The sequence below is a fragment of the Maylandia zebra genome, linkage group LG6 (assembly GCF_041146795.1).
Source record: "Maylandia zebra isolate NMK-2024a linkage group LG6, Mzebra_GT3a, whole genome shotgun sequence".
NCBI classification, from domain to species: Eukaryota; Metazoa; Chordata; class Actinopteri; order Cichliformes; family Cichlidae; genus Maylandia; species Maylandia zebra.
Window position 1 is genome coordinate 34,065,952 of NC_135172.1, and position 19,674 is coordinate 34,085,625.

Below are 19,674 nucleotides of genomic sequence, written 5' to 3' on the forward strand. Positions count from 1 at the left end.
TGGTACTCAAATTATTCAAACTGGTACCGGCTACTCAAATTAGTCATTTGTAGGCCTACATGTGGAAAAATAATGATATAATACAGTTTGGAAGCCGAATATGATGGATTTTTGAGTTTATTTTCAATTTATCACTGTCTGCAAACAAACAGCCTATAAGGTAACATTAACCACAACAGCAGATGCCAACACACACAAGATACTACACTAACTACCTTTCACCCACTAGAAATGTAGCACATTTCCCCTGACGTGTTAAAAATGTCAGTGTCAATTCACACTTTAGATTTGAGTCAACAAGCTATTAGACTTGTTCTTAACCCTATAATGCCCTTTGTATCATATTTGCTGCATGAGTTTCTGAGACCTCTATCTCATCTACATGATCAATACTTGCAATAATTTCAAAATGTTATGTACTAAACTCTCTTTTTTTTGTCTAAAATTAACATTGTTGTGAACAAAAAGTTGCCAAAACACCCAATGTATCAAATGTGATACAAAAAAAATATAATAAATATATAATGAAAATATATAATTAACAACATGATGTAGAAAAAAATTTAGATTTTGTTAGTGTTAATACACATATCAGTTCCCAAAAAAATCTGAATTTTTTCACTATTTTGTGATGGGTTGGGTCTTACAGGGTTAAATGAAACCAAAGTATAAACGACAAAAACACAGACAGAGACAGCCATGAAATGGAAACACTGACAGTACAATTAGTGTACATCTTTAATATTGGTGAAGACTGTTGTTGATGATTAGTGAAGAAGTTCACTTTTCCATAAATGTCACAAAATGTTACAAAATCACAAATCAGATGAAACTAATTCTGATTTATTTCTGATAAATCTAAACCGAACCAAAGCGATCTGGGCTTTTCACATGGGACTCTGGAGACACAACGGTTTGCAAAGCTCAGTGTATTTTTGCTTGTATTAGGTTTAGTTATTTCCTTTTTTCTACAAGCACCATCATCTGTTCTTTCAAATATGAAAGCTGGCAAAGTATTGATATAGATTCCAGAGTTATTTTCATAGTCATTTTGGTCGTCTTTGGGTGAATCTCCTGAACCTGCAGGAAGCTTGAATGAAGTGATATTTTCATAGGTATCAGCGAGTACACTACGTTTGGTCGCTGTGGCATCAGATGTTAAAGGATCTGCTCTTTGTTGGTGAGCAGAGACAAATGAACTCTTAGGAGACTTGTTACTACCCTTTTTCGTCTTGTCAGTGTCATCATAACCACAGCTGCCCTGTTGACAAGTGAAAAAGAAAAAAAATCAGCATGCTCTTATATGATCCGCATTTATTGGGTTTGTGTAGAAAATCAATTTTTAAATGATTATTAATTTAAGTACAAAAAAAAGGATTTCTGTGAGTATCCATACATTTACAATTATCTGGATCTGTGTTACAGAGTAACCAGTCTAAGCAAAGCTGATCTACGTACCTCACCCTAATGAGGTACCCAGAGCTGTAACTCTGTCAAACAAGCTCAGTCCCAAAGAAAACAGATTGAAGTGTGTTCAAAGAGTGTTTTAAGCTCGTTTTTAACAATTCATTGGACAGGGTCAGTCATTTCCTAACACTGATTTTTGGCTAATACTGCAGAAGCTAAAGAAACTCTACCAAAAATAAAACATGAGATCTAAAATATTGAATGATACCCTTCAGTGATGTTGTTGCACAGGTTTATCTGTGGATAGAGGCAGTATAAAGAATATTTTTCTACCATTACATGTAAAAGAAATGCATGAGGGTGGTAAGAGTATTTTTTCATCTAACAGCATGTTAGTTGTGTTTTGATATAACACAGAAGGATTTACTCACATTATACTCCTTTAACTACAAACATGAACATGGTTTTGTGCTTCAGTTTATATTGCCTCTTTATATTTGTGTACTACTTTCATAGTGATCCCCGTTTTCTGATTCATACCTCTCTTTTGTTTGCACTGGTGAGGTCTACACCTTTGGAGCAAATTAATTGTTTATGTTTTGAGGTTTTTCTGGACTTCCGGAAACATACTGCCAGCAGCAAGACGGAGATCAGACCAACACCACCAACGGTAGCAAACACGATGGTACCTGATGAAAACAAGACAATTATCAGATCTTGTTCATGTAAACACTTTAAGCCAATAAGCTATTAGCTAAGCTAATATCAAACAAAACTTTACCTTTGTTGATTTTAGGTTCTTCTTCAGCTGTGAAGTTTAGGGCTGTAGGAAGAATTAAGTATTACTTCATGTAAGTTTATCTGTGAGTCACATTCATAAGGACTGATATGTGTATTTATACCTGTTGAAAGTTCTATAGGCTTCATGGTTCCTGTTCCGGTTGTGAAGTTTGTTGTGTTGGTATTTTGATTTGTCCATGTGGCAACTCCCGGTATGACAGTTGTCTCGGTTGCAACAGCTGTTTAAGAGAGTGGTTATTTACAAGGTATTTATACTATTTGTACTTACCTTTGTCAGAACATATACAACCCCACTTCCAAAAAAGCTGGGATGTTGGGCACTGGTTCACCAATATGGGTGAACCTGTGCCAGTTTCCTCAGTGTGACAATAATCAAGAGATTCAGAGAATATGTAAAACTCTTTATAAGAGATAAGCCTGATACTCAGTACTGGATGTCCATGACGTTTGGGTCCTCAGTTGGCACTAAATTAAAAGCAGCATTGGTTCTGTTGTGGAATTAACTGCATGAGCCTCAAAATCATTGTCTGTGAACAAAGTTAACAATGCAATCCACAAGTGCAGGTTAAAGCTCTGTCCTGTAAAGAAGAAGTCATATGTGAACAAGATCCAGAAATACCACCGTCTTCTGTGAGTAAAAGTTGATTTTAAATGCACTGAGGCAAAGTTTAATGTGTTCAGACAAATCAAATCTGAAATTCTTTTTCACAAAAATAGGTGGTGACCATCATTGTTGAGATCGGGTTGAGAAGCGTTATATAAGAAGTGGTCCATTTACCACAATTATTGTGTACCACAGGATTATAAACATTTATAAATGCAATTCTAAGTATCATATATAATAAAACCTTAGCTGTAATAAATTTATGTTTATTTCTCTGAAATCAAAAGGCCATTTTTTCATAACTGTTGTGTAGAAGAAGTAGTAATAAAAGCAAAACATTGAAATATGATACTGCAGTATGAGTGGGTAAAATTGTACAAAACTTTGTTGTTAAAATTATTTTGTTGCATTAACCCACAAACTGGGAATTGTACCTGCATGAATGTAAATACAAATATAAAATTAAGCGTATTCATGTATACCTACCTTTCTTTACTGTTAGGTGTACCTCAGCATATGTATCGAAACCAGTCCGCTCCACTGCACACCAGTATTTCTGTGAGTCTGACAACTGAAGATTGCTGAAGGTCACAGTGAAGAATCCATCCCCAGAGTCCACCAGAGCAATCCTCCCTGACTCTGCTCTTCGTCCAGATTCTACAGTAACCAGTATGTCTCCTGTGCTTTTACATGGATCTATGCAGAAATACTTGTTGTTGCTCCATGCATATGTGTGTGAGCACTGGAAGGACACACTTCTCCCTTCAAATTCCTCTACATTGATTATGACTCCATCAATCAATGTAACTGTTGAAATTGAAGCAATAATGTAATAAGTCATGTAGTAATAATAATAAGTGATGTGATAAGATACAAGACATCAAAATAAACATTTAAATGACATAAACTACTACACTTGTGTAGTCACTTACCATATAAAAGGCAGTAGAGGAAAGAAGTCTTCTTCATTGTAGCTGAAAAACTGACACTTGTACGTAGTTCTTTAATTTAAGTGATCTCTTAGACTCTACATTTACACATTACAACCCAGACCTGCTTCTGGAGGTCTGCTGTTAATCTGACTTTTGAAGGTTTGTGGGCATAAAGGGAGGAAATGACACCTACACAACCCACAACCTCGTTTATGACAGTTTCTTTTTACCGTTTCACGAACATTGTCAGTAGCTATATATATATATATATATATATTTATACTCTATTATACTCTATTATACTCTATTCCTTATGCAAATAAAAGCAGTGAAAAATCACTGGCTGAGCAGGAGAGGAGATGAAAATAGTTTTTGATTTCGTTTTTTCCGTTGTTTTTTTTTTTATTACAGACATGTTGGATAATTTCACACAATATCATAAATTTAATTGTAGCAATTGTTTAACATTTTGGAAACTTAATTGAATGCTTTCTTTGAGACAGCAATTTCACAGATATATATTAAACTGTTAACAATCGTCCTGGTTTGAAATTTGAAATGTTTGTCAAAATGTTTTTTTCTTCTTCTGTAATTACACTCCTTTTACAAACAGCCAAATACTGAGGTTTTCATTAGTACAGATATATTTTGAATATTTTTAGGTGCTATCTCAAACCTTTCAGTCAAAGGCTGACAGGTCAACAGTTGGCAGTTTACTCATAAGAGTCATTGTGTTTTAGAGTTATGGTTTTGTGGTTTATAAGCTGTCAGTGTCTACCCCTGACTTCTATCACCAAGAACATCCTTCCTGTAAAACGAGTAATCAAGACTTTCTAGCAGACATACATGTGTGCATGTATATGCAAACACATGTCATACAGACAACACTATACTAAAATCATGTCTCGTATAAAACAAAACAGTTATATTAAAACATTAAAGCAAAGCCACTTTACAAAATGAACATGTGTTTTAATGCCACCAAAGAAAATATTTTTTTGACTCCTTATGAATAATCCAATAACAAAATGATCAACTGGTTAAATGCTGTATGATCTTGCATGCATGTTACACTGAAGCTGGTTTTTTTTTTTTTAATCTCAGTGCAAATAAATCTGCCTACAAAAGTCACTTCACTCTTCTGTGTAGTTTCTTTAGGGTCTAGTAAGTACAATGAGTGACATGAACTGACAGACAAGCAGAAATTAAATGGTTGTTTTAAGGCTACATTTTACAAAGGCTGTCAGAAGAAAGTGGAACGCTTCAATCATAGCAAAGATGTTTAGCACCCTCTTTAGATTATATACAGGGTTCTTCTGCGTCTTTAAATCTGAGACATAGATGCACTGTAATTGGAACCCCTTCTGAAATCCTATGCCATAACGTAACAGCATGTGCACCTAGAAATATAACTCTATGTTACACAGGGTATGGCCTCCAAGAAATAATGTGTAACGCATATGAAACACAGGGCTACTAAACCCATTTACGTCATTTAAAGCTATTGCTTTTTATTGTCACACGGGGGCGCCGTGAGACTGTTTTGCACTACAACAACCTTAGGTCTGTGAGACTGTCATATCTTAGGTCTTGTCCACAGGAAGTTTTTTCTGTCTCTGTCTTTGAGCTTTTTCCCTCTATTGTTTAAAGTATGTGTTGGAGGAAGATGAAAAATATACTGGGCCCAAACTCTGAGCACAAAGACGCTAACATCTGAGTTATTTGTGTTATAAAATCGTAATTGGTTTTTTTTTTAACTACTAGAAAGGACTCTGGAGAACCCTTTATGACGGGCCCAGCACAAATGGGATTCTGGATGAAATTTCTGAAGAACTGAGTCAAGCCATTTCTTGAATTTTAGCCTTATGCACTATTAGTCCTAACTGGGTAGTAGACAATAGGGTCTGCACACTGACACTTCCTTGCAGTACTGATGTTTGGGTCTCAGTGAGCATTAAAGGACAATTCAGACTGGATTTTTTTCATTTCAAGATAGAAAGAGTTTATTTTGTTTAATTCATTTTGTTCAATAACTGAAGACCAGACACGTCTGATCCCCCAGGTTTTTCCCCAAAGAAACTACAGGGGGCCGAGAAGATAAAGGCTGTGCAGAAGATAATTAACACCATGCAAAAAATCATTGCCAGCCCTGGAGACCATCGCCAGATCCTCCTGTCTCAGGAAAACCAGGGCCATCACAGGGGACTCCTTGCACCCCGCCCACCCCTCAGGTCAGTCAGGTCTCACACCTCCAGACTCACACTGGGCCAATTAGATAGTCAACAAATGTTTTATTTTCTATGCACTAGCTCCCAGCACTTTGCAAATATTCTGATCTCCAGTGTGTGCCTTTCTCTTATATTATATATATTTCTCCTGTTTGCTATGTATTTCTTCTGTCTACTATTTATATTTAGTAGTTGGTGTGGAGCACCTACAATTTCGTTGTACATGTACAATGACAACAAAGGGCTAATCTATTCTATTTTATTCTATCCCCAGAAAGGACCAGTCCAATTTAACTATGACTGATAATCTGCCTGAGAGGGCAAATCTGCAGACACTGAGGATAGCTGCAAAAGTTAATAATCATAACTGGAGATTATGGTGCACATAATTGGAGAAATTAACTTGTCCATGAATGTTTATGAATAACTTACAAATTTAGATTAAGTCTGATTAATTTCTGATAAATCTAAACCAAACCAAAGAGATTTTGGCTCCTTTGCGGTTGATCCACAGGAGACAGAAGGAGATGCCTTGTAGGTACAGCTCTCTATATTTTTGCACGACTTAGGTTTAGTTGTCTTTTTGACAAGTACCTGTTTGGGTTTTTTTGGCACTAGAGCTGGCAAAGTATTGACATGTATCCCAGAGTTATTATCATAGACATTTTGGTGCTGTGTTGTTGAACATTCTGAATCTGCAGGAAGGCTGGGGAAACAGATGGTTTCATAGATACGGGAGGGTACACTGCATTTGGCTGCTGCAGGTTCAGATTCAGATGGTGGATCTGAATGGCATCTTTGTTGGTGAGTAGAGACAGAAGAACTCTGAGATGACTTTTTACATTGGTTTGTCCTGTCGTCAGTGTCACTGTACTCACAGCTGACCTGTTGAAAAGTGACAAAGAAAAACAAAATAATCACATTCGTGAGTGCTCTATCTATGTATACTCTATGTATGCTCTACATCAACTGAGAAGTTCATCTATATTTCTTTATGGAATCTTTATTTATATATTATGAAACAAATTACTAAATAAATTAAGTATGTTGCATGAATTAGCCAAAAAAAATGGGCTTATATAATTTATTCACACATACGTACATCTTCTAACATTATCTGGTTTTGTGTCCCAGAGCCACGAGTCTAGGCAGAGCAGAGAGAGAACATTTTCAATACAATACAAAAAAATCAAACTAAAATAAGAAAACTCTGGAAACTAACAGAAACTTAACTAATTTAAAACCAAAAATCAAAATGAAATAAAAAATAAAAAGTAGTTAGAAAATTCAAAACTATAATTACTCAAACTCGGAAATGAATCCAGCCAAAGATGAGTTTGAAGTGGGTTTATGCTAGACAGTTACTTGGACAGGATGTGGGACTTTTCCTCAATCTGCCTAATGATGGTTAAGGATCTCAGTTTGCAGATCAGTGTCTATTTGCTCTACTGATTTGCAGCACAGCAAATTAAACTGAGATCTAACGTGCTAAACAGTGTTTCAGTGATGCACTTATATTTAGTTTTATCTGTGGAGAGAGCCAGACTGACAGTTTCCTTCAGTTCTAATGCATGCCTTTTAAATGCATGCAATGCTAAAGACAGGAAATGATTACCTGGGCTTGCCAAATAAACTATTTCCATCTAACATCAGTTATTTGCGCTCTCACAAAATACAGACTCTAGGTGCCATAATGTGTCATGATTTACTCTCGTTGTAATTCTATAAATTCAACCCAGAACATTTTTATTATGCATTTGATTTATATCGATTGGCTTCAGAGACTGTTTTCAGGGCTTATCTCCAGTTTCTAACTCATACCTCTCTTTGGTTTTCATTGCTGAAGTCTGTGCTGTTGCAGTAATCTTGTAGTTTATGTTTTGAGGTTTTTCTGGACTTCCTGATGCATACTGCCAGTAGCAAGAGAGCAATCAAAGCTAAACCCACAGCAGTAGTAAACATGATGGTGCCTGAAGAAAACAGGTTGAATTTCAAAATCTTATTCATGCAAAGTCTTTAAGTCATCATGTCAATCAGAACTTTACCTGTGTTGGTTTTAAGTTCTTCTTCAGCTGTGAAGTTTAAGACTGTAGGGCAAAATATAATATTAATTAATGTAAGTTTGTCTTTGATTTATTTTTATGTGGACTGAAATTTAATTATGTCAAATGTTTATTATACCTGTTGAAAGGTTTGTAGGTTTCATGGTTCCTGTTCCAGTTGTAAAATGTGTTATGTTGGTGTTTTGATATGTCCATGTAGAAGAAACATCAGATATGATAGTTGCTGTAACTGTATAAGGAGGAGAATTGAAAGAGTTACTTAGATTGTTGGTTTTTCACTCTTTTCAACATAATATGAATCAAAACAAAACCATAAATGTATTTCATTAAAAATCCCATCATGAGTATCATCAGCATACTGTACTTAAATCTTGTTTTTCATGTTGATACACTGCTCAACAAAATGGCTTTGTAGTAAAACAACTGAACTCAACTGCGTGCAGTCCGGAATTTTCACCAATTGAAAGTATTGTACACATTATCGCGTAACAAATATGACAAACACGACCAAAGACTGTGAAAAGGCTAAAGTCCTGTCTCAGACAAGAATGGGTCAACGGTCTTCTTCTAAACATCCAGCAACTGGTCCTCTCACTTCACAAACATTTGCAGACTGTTGTTCAAAGAGAACTGGCTGCTACACAGTGGTTCTGTGCCAACCTTTTTGAGATGTGTTGGCACCATCAATGTCAAAATAAGCAAAGTTTTTCTTAAGTCACAATTTCTCAGATTAAACGTTTGACATTTTTTCTCTGTCCTATATGACACAAATTTGACTTAATGAGATTTGCAAATAATTCCCCTCAGAGAATGAATGCATAGATGCACTTTATACTACCAACTAGGAGCTGTCCCTCCATTAATTTACAGGTGTAAAATTAAGAGTATTGGTGCATTTTATTTAAAAGTGATAGAACAATATACGTACTTTTCTTTACTGCAAGCTGCACTTCAGTATATGTGTCCAAACCAGGCCTATCCACTGCACACCAGTATTTCTGTGAGTCTGACAGCTGGAGATGACTGAAGGTCACGGTGAAGGATCCATCCCCAGAGTCCATCAGAGCAATCCTCCCTGACTCTGCTCTTCTGCCAGGTTCTACAGTAACCAGTTTTTCTCCTTCGTCTTTACATGGATCTTTGCAAAAATACTTGTTGCTGTTCGATGCAATTTTGTGTTTGCACTGGAAGGAGACATTTCTCCCCTCGAATCCCTCTACATTGATTATGGCTCCATCAGTAAGGGGAACTGCCAAAATTGATCATGTAACAAGATATGAAAGATGAAATTAAATCATTCAATGAAAAAATTTAAGTACTAAATTTGTGAATTCACTTACCAAACAAAAGGAAGTTGAGAAAAGAAATGGTCTTCATTGTTGCTGAAAAAGTAACAGCTATGTACCAGTAGTTCTTTCTTGCTCCCTTCAGGCTCAACATTTACAGCCTTAATTAAACTTATACAGTATACTAATAAATAAGACAACAAGGTGCATGTAGAATTAACTAGCCATAAGTGCACAAAGCACAGTTAGAATTGGTGAGCGGTGGAGGACAGAGTTGCTTCTGCAGGTAACTCAGATCTGCTTGCTTTGGTTTGTGGGCACAAAAGGGCGGAAATGACACCTACACAGCCTCCCTGACGAGAGCCTCTTTTAACTGGGTAGCGAACTGGGGCAGTAATTTAAGTGGCATTTTATACCACATCTGCTTAAAATAAAAATTTGCTGCATCAACTATAAATTTAATTTTTTTTAATATGTGCCTTTAGATTTACTGACAGTTGAGCACTTCATTCTCGGACTGCAGGCTTACTTGTTGTTCATAGAGTGTTTAAAAGTAGAATGGGAGGGACAGACACTATCTCTACTTTTAACATTAACCTTAAAACTTTTCTTCTTCTTTAAGCATATAGTTAGGGCTGGATCAGGTGACCCTGAAACATCCCTTAGTTATGTTGCAATAGGCATAGGCTGCCGGGGGATTCCTATGATACATTGAGTATTTCTTCTTCAGTCACCCTCTCACTTATTATGTGTTAATAGACCTCTCTGCATTGAATTGTACTTGTTATTAATGTCTGGCTCTCTTCTGTAGCATGTCTTTTATCCTGTCTTCCCTCTCTCTAGTCCCAGCCAGTCCCAGCAGATGGCTGCTCCTTCCTGAGCCTGGTTCTGCCGGAGGTTTTTTCCTGTTAAAAGGGAGTTTTTTCTTCCACTGTCACCAAAGTGCTTGTTCATAAAGGGTCATAAGATTGTTGGGTTTTTGTCGGTATGTATTATTGTAGGATTTACCTTACAATATAAAGCACCTTGAGGCAACTGTTGTTGTGATTTCAAATCAAATCAAATCACTTTTATTGTCACATCACATGTGCAGGTACATTGGTACAGCACATTTGTACTGTATAAATAAAACTGAATTGAATAAAATCTATCCATCCATCCATCCATCCATTCGCTTCCGCTTATCCTTTTCAGGGTCGCGGGGGGCGCTGGAGCCTATCCCAGCTGTCATAGGGCGAGAGGCAGGGTACACCCTGGACAGGTCGCCAGTCTGTCGCAGGGCCAACACACAGGGACAGACAACCATTCGCGCTCTCATTCACTCGCACATTCACACCTAGTGACAATTTGGATTATCCAATTAACCTATCCCCATAAGCTGCATGTCTTTGGACGGTGGGAGGAAGCCGGAGTACCCGGAGGGAACCCACGCAAACACGGGGAGAACATGAATAAAATCTAATTGAGTTGAATTTTAAAGTCCAAGAGATTCTGGGGTAAGTGCTGAAGCATCCAGGCCTAAATGCCTAATTCTAAAAGACTTGCCAGCATTGCCACCCAGCCTCCCCTGGCATTGCTTCCTGAACTCACTTGGCAGCAGCTGAGTCAAAAACTACACCCAGCCACCACAGTGTGCTACCAGCAAGTTAACTGGTAATAATTTTTGAATAATTTTGCCACTAACAGATATGTAATATATATTAATACTTAACACAGTTCTTCAGAAACTACAGTATTCCGGACGTGCCCACTTCAGAGATTGAAGACAATTCATGGCCCACGCTGCATCATTTTTATTAACTATTACCCACAAAAAGGAACCAAGTTGAGTTTTATGGGCGTGATGCTGTTTCTGCTTGGATCCGCTTGGATCGGTAAATAATATCATGAAATTCGCAAAAGGGCACCAGAAAAAATATGTATTTATTTTAAAAAGAGAATGCAGTCATATTCAGTGAACCTTGTTTGACTTCATTTTTTTCCCCCCAGGTTATCCTCGTCCCACCTTTTGCAACACCCTGCCCCACCAGTGGAGCCCTGTCCCACAGTTTGAGAAGCACTGTCTTACAAAGTGGCCTTAAAGAGAATCGAGATGTTTCAGATGGCCTCAGGGCCTGCGCCAAAATCCCAGCAAATGCCATGGGTGTTAGTTATCAACTCGAGAGAAATGAGAGGACATTGACTTTGTGTGTGTGTGTATACACTTAGTTTCAGTCAAATGATTCAATCTTCAGCATGAATTAACAAACTAAAACAAAGCAGGAACTGAAATCAAGAAAAGCTACAAATTGACAACAACAAAGCCAATTACACTTCGCTATATACTGCTACATTTTCATCTTCACAGCTTCGCTCATTCATATAGCCAGCTTTTTGCAAAGGATAAAATTGTATTATTTTAAACAATAGCGAGATAAATAATTCACAATATAATCTGTTCTATTGTCAAGAGGACAAAACAAAAAGTAAACACTTTTTAACCATTTTTATTAAAAAGTTGATTTGTTAACACACAATAAAAATAACTGGTGAAGCCATGAACACATATTCAATTTGAAAATGGTTGAAATACATAAAATAAAATATAGGTACATAAGATAATATAATTTCATGGTAATCTTTTGTATTATTTGGATGCAGCTTGTTTTGTTTGACCTCTCAATCACTGCTTTGTCTTTCTTTTTTCATTTAACTAATCATTTGCTTGTATATAATCCCTAATTTCTCACTTCTTCCTGCTTTGTTTTTAGAAAGTCTTTAGCATACTGAATTGTAGATGCACTGTATTAGTGCAGACACAAGCTCACTCACATTTTTCACAAGCTCTCACTCACTGCAAACACACAGATTGTTATATTGTTCACCACAATATTCATGCATATAGTCAGAAACACAGGGACAAATGCACAGGATACAACACTATCTAACATTTACCCACCAGAGATATAGCACAACACTTACCCTGACCTTAACCAGAAGTGTTTACCCTATTTCAGATCTGGTTAACCTTGTGTGGACAACTTTGGTGCAACAGAAGTTTGATTTATGTAAATACAGGGAGCCACAAACATGAAGTGGTAACAATGACAGCACAATTTAATGTACATGATTAGTAAGATAAAGACTCATTATTGAAGAGGTTCACTGGTCTTTGAATATCCATAACATTAATAAAAATTGTATCTCTAATATTAACTGATTTATTCCCATAAATCTAAACCGAATCAAAGTTCGCTGGGCTTTTTGAGGGATTCACAGGGGGCTCTGCAGACACAAGGACATTCACTGTTTGTAGAGCTTTCTGTATTTTTTTATTTTTTATTTTTTGCACATTTTCAATTTAAATGTGTAGTTTCTGAGGATACTATCACCTGTTCTTTCACATATACAAAGCTGGCAAAGGACTCACGTAGATCCCAGAGTTATTATCATTGTGATTTTGGTCCTCTGTGAGTGAATATCCTGAACCTGCAGGAAATTTGGAGAAAGAGATGTTTTCATAGATATCGAGGGGTACCCCCACATTTGGTTGGTGTTGGTGGATCTTGTCTGTATTGGTGAGCAGACAAAGAGAACCTCTCGTGTGACTTTTTACTACACTTTGTCTTCTTCTGTGTCATTGTAGCTGGTGATCTGTTGAAATGGACAAAGACAAAAGAAACGAGCATTTTATGTCCCACATTTATCCCATAATGTTTACTTATGTTAGAAAATCCAAATTCTTCCGCTTATCTTGGGCTGGGTTGCGGGGGCAGCAGCCCAAGTAGAGAAGCCCAGACCTCCCTCTCCCCAGCCACCTCCTCCAGCTTATCCAGCCAGCCGAGAGATGTAATCTCTCCAGCGTGTCCTGGGTCTGCCCTGCACCCTCCTCCCGGTGGGACATGCCCGGAACACCTCACCCAGAAGGTGCCCAGGAGGCATCCTTGTCAGATGCCCGAACCACCTCAACTGGCTCCTTTTGATGTGAAGGAGCAGCGACTCTACTCTGAGGGTTAGGGTTAGGGTTACTCCGCGAAAAGCAGAGATGAGATTCTGAGACCACCCAAGTGAAAGCCTTCCATCACTTGGCTACGCCTAGAAATTCTGTCCATAGAAATTACAAACAGAATCAGTGACAAAGGGCAGCCCTGGCGGAGCCCATCACCCACGAGGAAAGAGTCCGATTTATTGCCAGCTATGCGGACCAAGCTCTTGCAGCGGTTGTACAGTATAAGGATTGAATGGCCCGTAGGAATGGGCCAGACAACCCATACTCCCCGAGCACCCGCCACAGGACACCCCGAGGGAAACGGTTGAATGTCTGCAAAACACATGTAGACTGGTTGGGCAAACTCCCATGCACCCTCAAGAATCCTTGAGAGAATAAAGAGCTGATCCAGTGTTCTATGACCAGGACGAAAACCGCATTGTTCCTCCTGTATCCGAGGTTCGACTAGCAGACTAACTCTCCCTTCCAGCACTCTGGCATAGACCTTACCAGGGAGGCTGAGGAGTGTGATTCCCCTATAGTTGGAACACCTACCCGGTCTGCCAATCCAGGGGTACTGCCCCTGGTCTCCATGCAACATTGTAGAGGCATGTCAACCAAGACAGCCCTACAACATCCAGAGCCTTCAGGAACTCGGGGCGGACCTCATCCACCCCAGGGGCTATGCCACCAAGAAGTTGTTTAACTCCCTCAGTGACCTTGCTCCGGGGATTGGCGGGCCATCCCCTTTGTCCCCAGAATCTGCTTTCTCTGCGGAAGACATGCCAGTACGATTAAGGAGGTCCTCAAAGTATTTCTTCCTTTTTTTTTTTTTAGAACACCTTAGAACACACATGCATCAACACTACAATGAGCGGGTGGAGGGAGGTTTGGAGTCTTCTCCCACCCCCATTCTCTGCGGCCTGCTGGAGCGGGAGGGCTAGGTGGAGTTGGCCGTCCGACTGCGGTCTGGAGTGTGGGGCCTCCCTGCTGCTACGGAGTCGGGGTGGTCTGCCTCTCCCCACCGCAGGGAAAAGGGTAACACCACCTGGGTCTGGGTGCAGTTCCCCCCTCCAGGGCAAGGGTACCTAGACCCGGTTTGTAGAGTACGCTTGGGGAGTGTGATTGTGTGTACAGCGTCTCTTTATGTCTGTCTCCACGTTGGTTGAGTGTGGAGTGAGTGCATATGAGAGCATGAGGGTGGGAATGGATGTTTGTGTCTGTGTGTGCCTGTATGTCTGTGTCTATATGTCAGGTTGGGTATGAGACGCCACCTCTCTGGGGACATCTCAGGCCCTCCAAGGTTTGGAGGCCTATCTCCCCCTACCACCACTTCCCCTGCCGGTGGCGGACTCCCTCAGGTGTCGGTGCGTTGGTGGTTCTTTGTGTCTGGGGGTGGGCGTCCAGGTACACACCGGCTCACTCCTTGGCGGCCGCTTATCGGGGCCTGGAGCCTGGGGCTCGCTCGGGCCCCTTCGGGGGTGGGGTGCCCCCGGCCTCTCGGCCTGGGGCTCGGTCACTCAGGCACAGCTGGCGGCCGGCGGAGCTCACGGGCGCGTCACTGCAACTCCCCCTGGCTTCTGCTCCGCGGCTGCTGAGTGAACCCTCATCTGGGACTCTCCTCAGCTCTTACTGGAACAGTGGCGCGGCTGCCCCTCTGTTGGTCTTCCATGGTTTCTTGTGTTCTGGGGGCCTCTGGATGTCTGGAGTTTTGATCTCCTCCATACCTGCTTCACACCCTGGAGGACGGGGCTGTGGCCCCCCCACACTCCCTAGCAGATCGTTACATGGAGAAACCTTTGGAATACAAGCACGCTGATCCACACAGGTATGCACACGGGTGTTCACTGCTCGTAGACCCAAATTACACCTTTCTTGGCTGCTACCTCGAAGCACATCTGTCCTGCGTGCTGCACAACAACATTGAATATTTAGTATTTACTGCTGTTTACACTTAGCTAGATTAATGCGATGGTGTTGTGTTTAGTATGTTGCTTTGTTTCCTTTTTTTTTGTCTTTTTTTGCTTGTTTTCTATTCTTCTCTCAACAGGTGATCCAGGAGATTTTTATTTTTTTTCTCCCCCCCTTTCTCACTGTCCCTCTCCCCTTCTGTTTTTCTTTTCCTTCCTCTTTCTTTCTCCCTTTGCTATCTCTCACTCATGTCTGTCCCGTCTGTAACATCTGAAAAATAAAATATAATAAATAATAAAAACAAAGATCGACCAAATGGACCAATACGGCAATGCCACGATGATCCATTTGGCAAAGTAAATCCATTGGGTATCCTTGTTGGTCTTCAGACAACAATTCTGATGGCTAAAGAACCAAATGGGACAGGCGAAAAAACAAAAACAAAAAAAAAAAACCAAAGTATTTCTTCCACCGCCCGACAACTTTCTTAGTCGAAGTCAGCAGTGGTCCGCCCGCACTATACACAGTGTAGGTAGAACACTGTTTTCCCATCCTGAGTCACCTGACGGTTTGCCAGAATCTTTTCGAGGCAGTCCGAAAGTCTTTTTCCATGGCTTCTCCGAACTCCTCCTACTCCCAAGTTTTTGCTTCAGCCACTACCCCCGCAGCGTTCCGCTTGGTCTGTCAGTACCTATCAGCTGCTCCGAAGTCCCACAGGCTAACTATGCCTGATAGGACTCCTTCTTCAGTGTGGTGGCTCCCCTTGGTGACCCTGAACATGGTCCATTCGGACTCAATGTCCCCAGTCTCCCTCGGGGAGCTAGAAAATCCAATATTTTATTTTTTTTAGACTGCTAAAGTATATTGTGTGAATTAGGAAAAAAAAAAATCAGGACCTTTGTATCCATACATATATCTACTACAATTATCTGCAAGGATGCCCAGATCTGCCTCAGCCTAGTGGAATCCAGCTCTCCTGTCAAAATACCAACATTCTAAAATGACGATCTAACCACCAAAAGGCTACTTGAGGGAATTTAAGTCACTTCCAACTTGTGATTAAAAAACTGAGGTCAGCCCCTTGAGCTAAAAAAAAATACAGTGCAAAGAAAAAAGAACAGGACATCAGAACCAGTTACCTCACATGAGTGAAAAACTGGGTGGCTTTCTCCTGGCTTTTAGAAACAATTGTCAGGGTGATCTCCAGTTTCTGATTCATACCTCTCTTTTGTTTGCATTGCTGAGGTCTGTTATGTTGCAATAAACTTGTAGGTCATGTTTTGAGGTTTTTTGTACTTCCTGAAGCATACTGCCAGTAGCAAAATAGAGATCAAAGCAAAACCCCAATGGTGGCGCCTGATAAAAGCAAAAGAATTGTCAAATTTTATTCATTTAGGTTCTTCAGTAATGAAATTCAAGGCTGTATAGGACAGAAAGGAATTTCACTTTGTTTTAATTTATATGTGACTCATATTTATATGGACTGAAATTTGATTATGTTATATATTTATTGTACCTGTTGAAAGGTATGTAGGCTTCATGGTTCCTGTCCAGTAAGTGGGTTCTGTTGGTGCTTTGATATGTCCTTTTGGTACTTTGATATGTCCTGTTGGTTACTCTGAAAGGGTGAATGAGGCAACTTGTATAAAGTTGACTAAAGTTGTATAAAGTGCTTTGATTGGTCAGGTAGAGTACAAAACTGCTATATAAGAACCAATCCATTTACCATTTTACCATTTACTATCTAAAAAAGAGCATCTATAGAGAGTTTTTTAGAAGATGGGCGGAGGTACACCAATGTGCAAAAAACTCCTCTCCATAAATAGTAGAACAATTTCACAATTATCCTGAAAGTTTGATGCCCAGATGTACCCTACATTTCATGGTGGTGGGCTGCTCGCTGTAGGCCTTTGGGTCTATCCATATTGGCCCCACATCTGTCCCAAGGGGGCATGTATGGTAGAAAAATGGATTGGTGGATGTTACCTTCTCTTAGTTGAAACACATTTGATATGCTCTCTATGTTCTATTCTCAATAAACTGAGATTTGAATATCACTGTATTCTGTTTTTATTTACTCATCTGTCACAAGGAGTTACAGTCAAATCTTAATGCAAAAATACTGAGAACCACAAAATTATTAACATTTATAAATACACTTTATTTTATAAGCTCTGCCTGTAACATAACTTCAACTGCTGTAAGGTTCTTATGGGGTAAATATATATTTACTTTTCTGTAATCAAAAAGCATGTTTTTCTGTTGATTAGTTGCAGAAACTTAAATTTCCTGACTTACACTACACCATTAATGGGGAACAATACCTTTGTTAATCCAGAAATAGCAATTAAATTAAGCGTAACTATACATTTTATTTAAATCAAATACAAGCACCTTTCTTTACTGTAAGATGAACTTCAGTATATGTGCCGAAACCACACCTGTCCACTCCACACCATTATTTCTGTGAGTCTGACAGCTGGAGATGACTGAAGGTCCCAGTGAAGGATCTATTCCCAGAGTCCACCAGAGTTATCCTCCCTAACCAGTATGTCTCCTGTGCTTGTACATGGATCTTTGCAGAAATACTTGTTGCTGTTCCATGAAAATTTGTGCGAGGACTGGAAAGAGACACTTCTCCCCTCAAATCCCTTCTACATTGATTATGGCTCCATCTGTAAGTGAAGCTGCTATAAAATTTGAGAGATATTAGGCATCAAAATGAATGTTTAATTAACTAAAGTATAAATTTTTGGAAATCACAAGGCAGGATATGAAAGAAATAGTCTTCATTCTCACTGATAAAGTATCATCTTTCTTATTCTAAGTGGTCCCTGCAGGCTCTACATTTACAACCTGAATAGTGAAAAACATAAAAAGGGGTAACATGCATCAACATAATCCACAACCGTGTGAGCTTGCCACAATCACGATAAAATATGTAAATGAATATTTAGCAAGTAAATATATTCACTGACAATTTCAAAGGCTGGACAATCCGGCCCTAAGCTCACACTGCAGTCACTGCACACAGACTTGCCTATTGAGTCGTGGAGGACATATATCTGTAAATGGGTCAGGTCTGCTATTAATCTGACTTTTGAAGGTTTGTCAGTACAAAAGCGAGTAAATGAGAGCTACATTTCCACCATGGTGACAGTGTTTAAACTGTTTTGACATACGTGCTGGTGACCTGTCCAGGGTGTACCCTGCCTCTCGCCCTATGACAGCTGGGATAGGCTCCAGAGCCCCCCGCGACCCTGAAAAGGATAAGCGGAAGCGAATGGATGGATGGGTGGATTTTTTATGTCATTTGTTGTGGGTAATGTAATAAGTTATTATCATACAGCATGTATACTGTTGCTAAGCTTCACTTACTTTCAAACATCCTGGAAATCTGTTTCAACTGCCTGGTTTTGGGAATTATCTCCTTGCCTCACCTGCCTGCCCTCCTGCCGTCACACTACCACAGAACCTTCAACGCTCAGGACAGCCGACACACACCACCAAACCCGCACCACCTCTCCTTCAACGCTTCCGTCTCCCACCTGCACAGTAAGACAAAGAAATTCATAGCCTCCAGTCTCTCCAGAACTCCTCACTGGCTACCATTTGTTTTGTGACACACAGAGCTTATTCAAATTATTTTATTAAAAAAAAAAACTAAAGCAGAACTTCTTTTTAGACTAAAAACATATTTTCATATCAAAATTACAAACATTCTACTTTTTATGTTTGCATTTACCTCCCAACCCAGTGTCAGGGAAAAACGTGAAATACAGTGGCTTGCAAAAGTATTCGGCCCCCTTGAACTTTTCCAGCCCTCCTCATCACCCGTGTCCAGAACATACAGCCACAGAGTTGATGATACAATTAAAAAAAACTGAAAGTCAACCTGAGGCCTAGGGTGTGAAACCCTAGGGGGCCATTACACATTACAGCCACAAACATGAATCAATTTTATTGGAATTCCACATGAAAGACCAATACAAAGTGGTGTACACGTGAGAAGTGGAACAAAAATCATACATGATTCCGAACATTTTTTACATATAAATAATTGAAAAGTGGGGTGTGCGAGCAAAGGGTCTTGGTCTGAGTGCAGTCAGTTGCCCATAGACATTGCCTGATGAGTGCTAATGACTAAATAGAGTGCACCTGTGTGTGTAATCTAATGTCAGTACAAATACAGCTGCTCTGTGATGGCGTCAGAGGTTGTCTAAGAGAATATTGGGAGCAACAACACCATGAAGTCCAAAGAACACACCAGACAGGTCAGGGATAAAGTTGTTGAGAAATTTAAAGCAGGATTAGGCTACAAAAAGATTTCCCAAGCCTTGAACATCCCAGGGAGCACTGTTCAAGCGATCATTCAGAAATGGAAGGAGTATGGCACAACTGTAAACCTACCAAGACAAGGCCGTCCACCTAAACTCACAGGCCGAACAAGGAGAGCGCTGATCAGAAATGCAGCC

General features: G+C 39.6%; 1 long non-coding RNA gene across 1 annotated transcript; it reads right to left on the bottom strand.

Annotated features, from left to right (window-relative positions):
- Window positions 1-810: 810 nt before the first annotated feature.
- LOC143419200 (uncharacterized) lies at window positions 811-2,397 on the bottom strand. The gene is made up of 4 exons (XR_013099179.1): window positions 2,310-2,397; window positions 2,189-2,230; window positions 1,948-2,096; window positions 811-1,261 (listed from the first exon to the last, which is right to left on the bottom strand). It is a non-coding gene; the product is annotated as an uncharacterized LOC143419200 (long non-coding RNA).
- Between the last annotated feature and the right edge of the window lie 17,277 nt (window positions 2,398-19,674).